The sequence below is a fragment of the Macrotis lagotis genome, chromosome X (assembly GCF_037893015.1).
Source record: "Macrotis lagotis isolate mMagLag1 chromosome X, bilby.v1.9.chrom.fasta, whole genome shotgun sequence".
Classification (NCBI taxonomy): Eukaryota; Metazoa; Chordata; class Mammalia; order Peramelemorphia; family Peramelidae; genus Macrotis; species Macrotis lagotis.
The window spans coordinates 433,562,489-433,574,161 of NC_133666.1; positions in this window are offsets into that span (position 1 = coordinate 433,562,489).

The following is an 11,673-nucleotide window of genomic DNA, read 5'->3' on the forward strand; positions in this document are numbered from 1 at the left end:
TTTTAAAAAGTGAACATATTTATGCTTTTGAAGTCAAATTTCTGCTTTATCATCTCCACAAAATTTTATGCAAAAAACTATTCATGCATTAATTAAAATTTTGTTAAGATAGAATAAGTGTAATGCATAAAATAAGCATAAGGGAGATTTTTGAAAATTTTATTCTTTAGAAGCACATAATTGCTGCAATTTTGTGAAAAGCATCCAGTAAAAAGTTCTACCATACTTATTTTTTGTTGACTATAAAAATATATTTCATTAGGTAATTAATAAAAATATCTTTTGAGTACAGATATTAGTTAGATAATTTAGCACATAAGTAGATAAATTAAATGATATGCACTTAAGTTAATTAGTTCAATTCAAACAATTCGCTAAGCATATTTAAAGCAATTATATGTTAGGCACTGAGCAAAGTTCTAGAGATTCAAATAAAAAAAATAAAAAAGGAGTTTTACAGGAGGTTACACTCTGCTAAGGGAAGAAAACACACAAAAAGGATCCACAAAAGGGGGAGAGAATTGAAATCAGACAGAGATACAGAAGCAAAATTATGTCAATTAATTAAGAAACCAATTAAGTATCTATAAAGTGTTTAATGGGTGTTTGATGATGGTGCTCATTTTTTCCAGACACTATAATATGCACTAGGGATACAAGGGGAAAAATAGGAGATTTTCTATTCTCTTAAGCTTCTATTAAATTAGGGAAATTTAAATTGCATTTACAGATGAATAAAAATAAACATAGGCTAATTTGTTGCAGGAAAATATTGGAAACCAGGAGAATTAAGAAAATAACTCAGAAAACAGCATTTTAAAGAAGTGTGGAAGGAAAGTAAGCATTTTAAGAGGCAGGGAAGTAAGGCGAGAGCATTTTTAAGTCTAGTTTCATTGGATCCTAGAAAATGTGAAGAAAAATATATATTAATGGTGGGAAAATGGGCATGGACCAGATGTTTTAAGCTTTGAAACACTGGAGGAATATGAATTTTTTCCTAGTGATAATAAGGCACCACTAGACTTACTTGAAGAAGAAAGTGACATAATAAAATTTGTGTCCTAAAAATATGGTAGCTATATGATTTTGGTATTGCAGAGATAAAAGTTTAATTTAGTGAGATCAATGAGGAGTTTATTGTCATACACCAAGTGAGAAGAAATGAAGAATTGAAATAAGATGGTTGAGGGCAAGACAGAGATGACAAAATTTGGTGTAATGAGTTATATATTTAATCTTTGCATTATTCTCTATTTTTCAGTTTCCCTTATACTACATATTCAAATTTTTACCAAATGTTGTCTTTTCTACTTCCACAGCAGATCTTATATTAGATACCTTCTTTCATTTTTTATTATAAAATATTTTATTTGTTTTCCATTTACATACAATGGTAGTTTCTAGCAAACATTTTTTGCAAGGTTGTGAGTTTTACAATTTTTCTCCCTCCCTCACTTCCTTTTCCCTCCCCCAACAGAAGGTAGTCTATTATAGTCATTATATTTGCATCTGTGATATGCATAGATCAAAATTAAATGTGCTGTCAAAGAAAAAAAGATCCAAAAGGAAGAAAGAAAACATGAGAGATAGAAAAATTATGCAATACATAAGACAACTTAAAAAAATTGAATATACTAAATTTTGGTGTTCATTTAAACTCCACAATTCCTTCTCCGAATACTGATTGTATTCTTCATCATAGATCCCCTAAAATTGTCCCTGATTATTGCACTGATTAGGTGAGCAAGTCAATCAAGGTTCATCTTATTACGATGATGCTGTTAATATATGCAATGTTCTTCTGGTTCTGCTCATTTCACTTAGCATCAATTCATGTAAGTTTTATCAGGTTTTCCTGAAATCCCATCCCACATGATTCCTTATAAAACAATAAGGTGTTCCATCACATACATACACCACAATTTTATCAGCCAATTCTCAATTGATTAGCATCTCCTCAATTTCCAATTCTTTGTCATTTTGGCAGTACAAACAGAGTACATGTGTGATTTTTGCTCTTTTTTGTGATCTCTTCAAGATAGAGACCCAGTAGTGGTATTATTGGATCAAAGGGAATGCACATTTTTGATTGCCCCTTTGGGCAGAATTCCAAATCACTCAACAGAAATGTTGTATCAGTTTCCAACCTCAATAACATTGCTTTGGTGTCCCAGGTTTCCCATATCCCTTCCAATATTGATCATATTTTTTTGCTTATACTGTCCAATCTGTGAAGTGTGATTAAAGCAGAGGTGTTTAATATGCATTTCTTTCATCAACAATGAGTTAGAAAAATGTTTCAATATTATAGGTAGCTGTGATTTCCTCAGTGGAGAATTGCCTTTGCATATCGTTTGACCTTTTTTCAATTGGGGAATTACATGTTCTTTTTAAATAAATTTGACTCAGTTCCCTATATATTTTAGGAATGGGTCCTTTGTCAGAAGGAAAACTTGTAAAAATTGCTTCCCAATTTACTACATTCTTGTTGATCTTGGTTACAATGGTTTTGTTTGGGCAAAACATTTTTAACTTTATTTATTTTAGTTTAAACATAATTATTAAATTTTTTGTAATGTTCTCTATTACTTTTCTGATCATAAACTACTCCCCTTTTCATAAATCTGACTAAAAACTATCCCTTGTTCTCCTAATTTGCTCAAAATATTGTCTTTTAAGTCAAAATCCTACACCTATTTTTAACTTACCTTGGTATAGTGTGTGAGATATTGGTCTAATCCCAGTTTCTATCATACTATCTTCCCATGTACCCAGGATTTTTTTTTATTGAACAGTGATTTCTTATCCCAGAAGCTGGAGTCTTTGGATTTATCAAACAGTTGATTACTATGGTCATTTTCTGCTGTCTCTAATCCACTGATACCCCACACTATTTCTTAGCCAGTAACAGATAGTTTTGATCACTGATGTTTTATAATATAATTTTAGATCTGATATATCTAGGCTGCCTTCTATTGCATTTTTTTCATTAAGTCCCTTGATATAATTAACTTTTTGTTCCTCCATATGGATTTAGTTACTAGTTTTTCTTTCTTAATAAATTAATTTTTTTGAAGTTTGACTGGGCAATAAATAAGTAGTTTAATTTAGGTAAAATCATCATTTTTATTATGCTAGCCTGGCCTATCAATGAGTAACTGATATTTTCCCAGTTACTTAGCTCTGATTTTATTTTTATGAAAAGTGTTTTAGAGTTGTTTTCATAGAGTTTTTGTGTCTGCCTTGGTGGGTAGACTCTCAAGTATTTTATGTTGTCAGAAGTAATTTTAATTGAGACTTTCTTTCTCTTACTGCTATATCTTTGTTACATATATGTGTGTGTATGTGTGTAAATGATGAGGATTTATGTGGGTTTGTTTTACATCCTGGGACTTTGCCAGAGTTGCTAATTGTTTCAGTTTTTTTTTCGATTTTTTTTAAGGTTCTCTAGGTTTACCATCATATTATCTGCAAAGAGTGAGTGTTTTGTTCCTTCAATCCCAATTCTAATTCCTTCAATTCCTTTTTCTTCTCTTATGGCTAAAACAAATATTTCTAATACAATAGTGAATAGTAGTGGTAATAATTGGCATCCTTGTTTCATCCCTGATCTTATTGGGAATGCGTCTAGCTTATCCACATTAAATATAATGCTTATTGATAGTTTCGGATAGATACTGCTTATCATTTTAAGGACCGATCATTTATTCCTATGTTCTCTAGTGTTTTTAGTAGGGATGGGTATTGCATTTTGTCAAAGGATTTTTCAGCATCTATTGAGATAATCATATGATATGTTAGGATTTGTTAAGCATATAGTTAATTAGGTTTTCCTAATATTGAACCAACCCTGCAATGTTGGAATAAATCCTGCTTGGTCATAGTATATTATATTTTGTGATAACTTGTTGTAATTGCTCTACTCTTATTATATTTAAAATTTTACATATATATATTCGTTAGAGAAATTGATCTATCATTTTATTTCTCTGTTTTGACCCTTTTTAGTTTAGGTATCACCAAAATTTTGCTGTTATAGAAGTACTTAGGCAGGGTTCCATCTTCATCTATTTTTATCCAAATAATTTATATATAATTGGAACTAATTGTTACTTGCATATTTGATAATTACCTTGTGAATTCATCTGGCCATTATTTCATTTAGAATCCTTTAGAGGAATAATAAACATGCTTAGAATAATGAATTTACAACTTTAAATGACCAGAGAACTCATGTAGTCTCATGCTTTCATTTTATAAATGAAGGAATTTAGGACTAGCAAGTTTATATCACATGCCTAAGATTACACAGATAGCCAGTTTCAGAAATAAGAGTCAGATCTGAGCTCTTTTACTCTGAATATGGTATATTTTAAGTGCAACAGATTGCTATACCAAAGAGATTAATGTCAAAACTGAGAAGTTTTTTTAAAAAAAGAAAAGAATATAAAATAAGTTGCATTATTTACCAGGAATTTCTCAGAAAAAAATTAAGAAGTGGGTTTCATAGCATTGTCTGACTATGAATGAGGAAACTGGTTCTTGTCTCATTCGGGCTGTTACCCATATCTCTGCTATTAATTGAGTCACAAGCTATCTAAATCCACTTTTATAAAATGTATAAATTTGTCTGGAAAACTCCTAAAAGTTTTTCTGGTACCAAGATCTGTCATAAGATTTTTTTTGGCAATTAAAATTATGGGAAAAATATAAAATGTGATTATTTGAATAACTGCCATTTCCTTGAATAACAACAGAATTCTTATTTATTGAAGAAGGAAGATACTTTCTTACAGTGTGCAATTAATAGAGAGGCTAAATTATAAAAGTTAAATAAAAATTACTGCTTAAAGATTCAGTAATGTTTATAGTTTGCTTTGACAAGATTTCTGATGAGATAATAATGATACAGTACTGAACAGAGAATTCAATAACCAAATACTTGATTGAAGAGTTACATTAAAAATAGGTAAATGAAAATGTGGAATGAAAACACAAAATTGTTTAAAAAAATATTGGTCCCCAAAAGGGAAGATATAATTCTAATTTGTTAGAACTTTACTTCTCTAAGGAAAATTAAAGGGTAGAATATAATTGAAGTGAATGAACCTAAAGGATAGGGGTATAAAATGGGGCCTTACCTCTCAATGAAGTTGTCCAAGATCACATCACTATGTTTGAGAGAAAAAGCCCTGAAAAAAGAGCAGGAGTGTTTACTTTAACTTAATTGTCTTGTTATACTATGAGACTCTCTAATCACAAAGTGCCAAGCACCCTATCTAATGAGGGTATCATAAGCTATGGGGATCTGAAACAATGACTCTTTTACTTAAAATCATTTCTAAAATTCTCAGTAAGACCTCCAGAGCCTTCCAGTACTTAGAGATATTTACTATTCTTACAGTTAATTAGATCAGCCTCTGGAGCTTAAGCTTTAAGTACCCTACATGGGGATGGGGGTGGGGGGTAAACTGTGAAAGAAAATAGGCCTGGAGGAGAGACATAAATAGTTCAAAAATGATATAGATTTGGATGATACTTTGGCTCATGACGGGGATTATGTGTGCTTGAAGGATAGTTGAAAAGTGGAAAGGTAAAAAATGAAAATAATTTAAGTTTGATGCAATTTGAGTCAATGCTGCTAAATCAAGGAATCAATGAAATCATCAGTGATGATATCTTGATAACAATAGGAATTTATCAAGCAATCAGATAATTGAACTGTGTGTGATGATAACTGATTAATGAAATTAAACTACCAAGGGAGGAAGCGCCAAATTTTATAACTTTAGAGGGAAAGAAGATAGAATGTGAATGCTGAGTAAATTTGATTCAATAGATTTACCCTAGTGAGGGAATAAGATACATTCCCACTTGGGTTTAAAAATCTAACTTAATCTACAGTGAAGTCTGGGGTGGGGCAGAGAATGGGAAAGAGTTGGGAAGGGAAGGCATAAGTGAAAATAAACTGAAAGTTAAATTATTAGAAGAAAAGTCAAAAGGGAAAGGTAGTAAAATTTTGGTGATGTAGAATAAGAGAAAAGGAAAGAGATAACTATAAATGGAGAAATATAGCATGGAGGGAAATATAGAGTTAGTAATCTTAACTGTAAATGTGAATACAATGAAATGTATCATAAAATTGAAATGGAAAGTAGAATGGATTAAAAACCAGAATGCTACAATATGTTGTATACAAGAAACACATTTGAAGCAGAGAGATACACATAGAGGTAAAAGTAAAATATTGGATCAAAATATGTTATGCCAGGGAGGCTAGGTGGCACAGTGGATAGAGCACTGGCCCTGGAGTCAGGCGTGCCTGAGTTCAGATCCGGCCTCAGACACTTAATAATTACCTAGCTGTTTGGCCTTCAGCAAGCCAATTAACCCCATTGCCTTGAAAAAAAATAAATAAATAAAATAAAATAAAATAAAAAAAAATATGCCACAGATGAATTAAAAAAAAAAACCAGCATAGTGATTCTAATCTCAAAGTAAAAGTAAATCTCATTAAAAGGGACAAAGAAAGACATACATCTTCTTAAAAGACATGTCTGGAAATGAAGCTATATCATTACTAAACATGCATGCGCCTTGTGCTATAGCATAAAGATTCCTAGAGGAAAAACTCAGTGAATTGCAAGGAGGAATAGGCAGCAAAACTTCAACATGGGGAGACCTCTCTCTCTCTCTCTCTCTCTCTCTCTCTCTCTCTCTCTCTCAGAAACAGGTAAATCTAATAACAAAATGAACAAGAAGGAAGTTAAGAAGGTCAATGAGATCTTAGAAAAAATGAGCTATATGATAGACCTCTGGAGAAAATTTAATGGGGATAGAAAAGAATATACTTCTTCCTTGGCAGTACATGGCACAACACCAAAACTGACCATGTACGAGAGCACAAAAACCTTAAAATCAAATGCAGAAAAGCAGAAATAATAAAAACACACTTCTCAGACTATGATACAATAAAGACTACATGTAATAATGGATGAGGGAAAGATACACCAAGAACTAATTGTAAATTAAATAGCTTTATCTTAAATAATGAGTGGATGAAACAGCAAATAATAGAAATAGTCCATTATTATATACAAGAAAATTATAATAACCAACATTAGACCAAAATTTATTGGATACAGTAAGGGCTGTTTTGAGGGGAAACTCTATAACTCTAAATGCCTATATTAATAAAATAGAGAAAGAGGAGATGAATGAATTGGGTATGCAAGAAAAAAAGCTAGAAAAAAGAATAAAACAATCATATCCAATTAAATAAAAAAATAGAAATTCTGAAAATCAAAGGAGGGATTAATAAAATATAAAGCAATAAAACCATTAATCTCATAAATAAAACTGAGTTGGTTTTATGAAAAAAACAATAAAATTAGCAAACTGCTGCTTAATATGATTTTTAAAAAAAAGAAAGAAGATAACCAAATTGTTAGTATCCAAAATGAAAAGGATGAACTAACCACCAATGAGGAGGAAATTAAAGAAATAATTCTGAAATGCTTTGCAAACTACATGAATTGGATGAATATTTGCAAAACTGCAAACTGCTCAGAATAAAAGAAGAGAAAATAAATTACTTAAATAATGCTATTTCAGAAAAAAAAGAAATTGAAGAAACCATCAATAAACTCCCTAAGGAAAAAAATCTCCAGGACCAGATGAGGATTTACAAGTGAATTTTACCAAGTATTTAAGTAAGAATTAATTCCTATTTTACACAAATGATTTTTAAAAAAAACAGAGGAAAGACTTCTGTCCAGTTCCTTTTAGGATAACAATATGGTGCTGACACCTAAACCAGGAAGAACCAAAACAGATAAAGAAAATTCTAGGTCAATCTTCCTAATGAATATTGATGCAAAAATCTTAAATAAAATTTTAGCAAAGAGACTATAGAAAGTTATTACCAGTTAATACATCTGATCAGGTTGAATTTATGCCAGGCAGGCAGGGATGGTTTGATATTAGGAAAACACTCATCATAATTAAACATATTAATAGTAAAACCAACAGAAACCACATTATTATCTCAATAGATACTGAAAAAGCTTTTGATAAAATCCAATATCTATTCCTATTAAAAACACAGAAAGTTTAGGGATAAGTGGAATTTTCCTTAAAATAATAATTATTTTCTATATAAATCCATAAAAAATATTAAATTTAATGGGAATAAACAAATCATTTCCAATAAATTCAGGAGTGAAACAAGGATGCCCATTATCACCATTATTCTTCAATATATTATTATAAATGCTAGCAGTAGCAAAAAGAGAAGAAAAAAATTTGAAGCAATCAGAATTGGCAATGAGGAAGCAAAACATTCACTCTGCAGATAATATGATGGTCCACCTAGAGAACCCCCAAAAATCATTTAACAATTACTTGAAACAATTAACAAATACAGAAAAGTAGCAGAATAAAAATAATTCCCTCTAAATCATCAGTATTTCTATATATGAAAAAAAAGGCCAAGAACAAGATGTAGAAAAAGAAATTCCATTTAAAATAATCATAGACAAAATTAAATACTTGGGAATCTACCTCCCAAACCAAACCCAGAAACTGTATGAGCACAATTATAAAACTCTCCTCACCCAAATAAAGGCAGACCTAATTAACTGGTAAAATGTCAAATTCTCATGTTTAGGCAGAGGTTATGGTATAAAAATGACAATTTTACAAAAATTAAATTAGTTATTCAGTACCATAACAATCAAACTACCTAATTACTACTTTAGTGAGCTACAAAAAATAGTAATAAAATTCATCTGGATTGACAAAAGAGCAAGAATAGCAAGGAAACCTATGGAAAAAGATGTAAAGGAAATGTAAAAAATGTAAAGGCCTAACTCTACCAGATCTCAAACTATACTATAAAGCAGCAGTCATCAAAACTGCCTGCTACTGGTTAAGAAATAGAGTAATAGATCAGTGCATTAGGATAGGTTCAAAAAACCTGCTGTAAATGACTACAGCAACCTACTGTTTGACAAACCCAAAGGCATCAGCCTCTGGGATAACGATTCACTATGTGACAAAAATTATTGTGAAAACTGGAAAATAGTATGTCAAAAACTAGGTTTAGTTCTATATCTCACAACCTATACCAAAATAATGTCAGAAGTGGTATAAGATTAAAACATAAAGCATGATACCATAGATAAATTAATAGACCAAGAAATATTCTATTAGATCTATGGAAAAGGGACAAATTTATAACCAAACAAGAATTAGAGCACACTATAAATTGCAAAATGAATGATTTTAATGATATTAAATAAAAATATTTTTCACTAATAAAATCAATGCTGCCAAAAGTTCGAAGAAAATTAGAAAGCTGGGAAATAATCTTCACAACCAGGAATTCTGATAAAGGTCTCATTTTTAAAATATATAGAGAATTGCACCAAATTTATAAGGCTACAAGTCATTCCCCAATTGATAAATGGTTAAATGATAAGGACAAACAATTTTCAAATGAAGAAATTAAAGCTATATATAATCATATGAAAAAATGTTCCAAAACATTATTGATTAGAGAAAAGCAAATTAAAGCAACAATGAGTATCATCTCACACCTATTAGATTTGGCCGGATAAGAAAAAGGGAAGATGATCAGTATTGGAGAGGTTGTAGGAAGATTGGGACATTGATGGGTGGAGTTGTGAACAGATCCAACCTTTCTTGAAAGTAATATCAAACTATGCCCAAAGAGCATTAAAACTATTCATACCCTTTGACCCAGAAAATCCAATTCTAGGACTATATCTGGAAGAAACTGCAAAAAAATGGGAAAAGTTCTATACGTTGCAAAATATTCATAGCAGCTTTTTTTGTAGTGGCAAAGAATTGGAGGGGATACCCATCAACTGGGGAATGGCTAAACAAGCTATGGTGCATGAATGCTATGGAATACTATTACTCTATATGAAACCATAAATTGGTTGGACTCTAGAGAAGCATGAAATGACATGGGATCTGATGCTGAGTAAGGGAGTAGAATTTAGAGAACAATGTACACATCAACCTCATTATAAGATGAACAACACTGATAGATGCTTCTCCTCTTGACAGTCCAGAGAGCTTGGACAACTGTTTTATTCCGTTTATGGACTATATTATTGCCAACCAGAGGAAGAAAAACAAAACAAAACACACAGGATAAAAAACACCCCTATTGAATCTGATGAACACTTTATAAAAGTATCTCTTATGTATCTTTTCCCCTTAATCCTAATTCCTCATGCCAAAAATTACTAATTTGTAAATATGTTTATCTAAATATGTTTATAAAATGCTAATCTGAGTGTTCCCTATTGTGGGGGGGGTGGAAGGGTGGAGGGACATTTTGTAACTTGGAAATATGCATGTATTAGTGGATGAGCATTTTTAAAAAGTTCAAAATAAAGAGATAATGTAGGTAAGTTATTTTGGGGACTTCATTTTAAAATAGTAATTTAGTATAAAAATCGAAGTGAACTGATCAGTTTCCAACTAACCTGGCAAAACAGACTTGAATATTTCAACATGAAAACATGTTTGATTCTTTCCTTGGCATCTCTTTACTTCTTCACTATTAATGTGAATCAGAGTAGAAGAAATTGTCCACACCTGATCTCCATGATCTGCAGAGGCTACAGAATGAATGTCTAATATTTTTTAAATAGGTACAATTTGAGCTTTTTTGTTGACAGGAGGATTATAAGAAGTATAAGAGCATGTACTTTGGAAAAATTGGGGGGGGGGCTCATTTTGAGGATGGATTTTATTCTCTGTCAGATCCTCATGACTTAAGAAAGAAGCATTTTTGCATTTTTCCAGGATGCTTGGCAGCCATCCTCTACACAATTTTCTTGAAGATATACTAGATTTCCTTTGTATATGTCCTCATGAGGTTTTGGCAATATAGACCTTATTGGGGCAGCTAGGAGGCATAGTGGATAAAGCACCATCCCTGGAGTCAGGAGTACCTGGGTTCATGTCCGGTCTCAGACACTTAATAATTACCTAGCTGTGCGGCCTTGGGCAAGCCACTTAACACCATTTGACTTGCAACCCCCCCAAATATAGACCTTATCACAGAACAACAAATATTAAAATTAAATCTGCAAATATTTGTTTTTGCAACCTTTCTGTTCAAAATTCTATGTTTGGGATGAGTGTAGGAGCTTTCAAAGAAGCAAAGTTCCTGTCCTCAATGATTCTTGCAATTTACAATAAGGTGAAATGATCAATATTATCAATTTTCTACTAACTACCCTCTGTAGATACCATTTCATTAATACAATCTCAGAAGTATGATACCAATTTAGATAACTGTTAAACACAGATTTTGTGTGTTATTAAGGGTATAAAGAGACACCAGAAGAACGATAATTCACATGAGAATTTGGGAATGTTTCTTGGTAAATTAACATGAAATATTGAATAAGACTTTGAAATTTTGGTTGATCTATGATTTTCTTCATGAGACTATTCATCCACCTTTGCAACTCTCAATCAATATCTTTCATGCTGTGTGATTTTTGTTCATATTTTCCCATAAATCTAAAATGGAAGAATTGCTGAATACTATAATATTCAGCAAACTCTTTTGATATTGAAATTGATATTCATGGAAAACATCAATTTTCCATTAGTTATTATTTACTT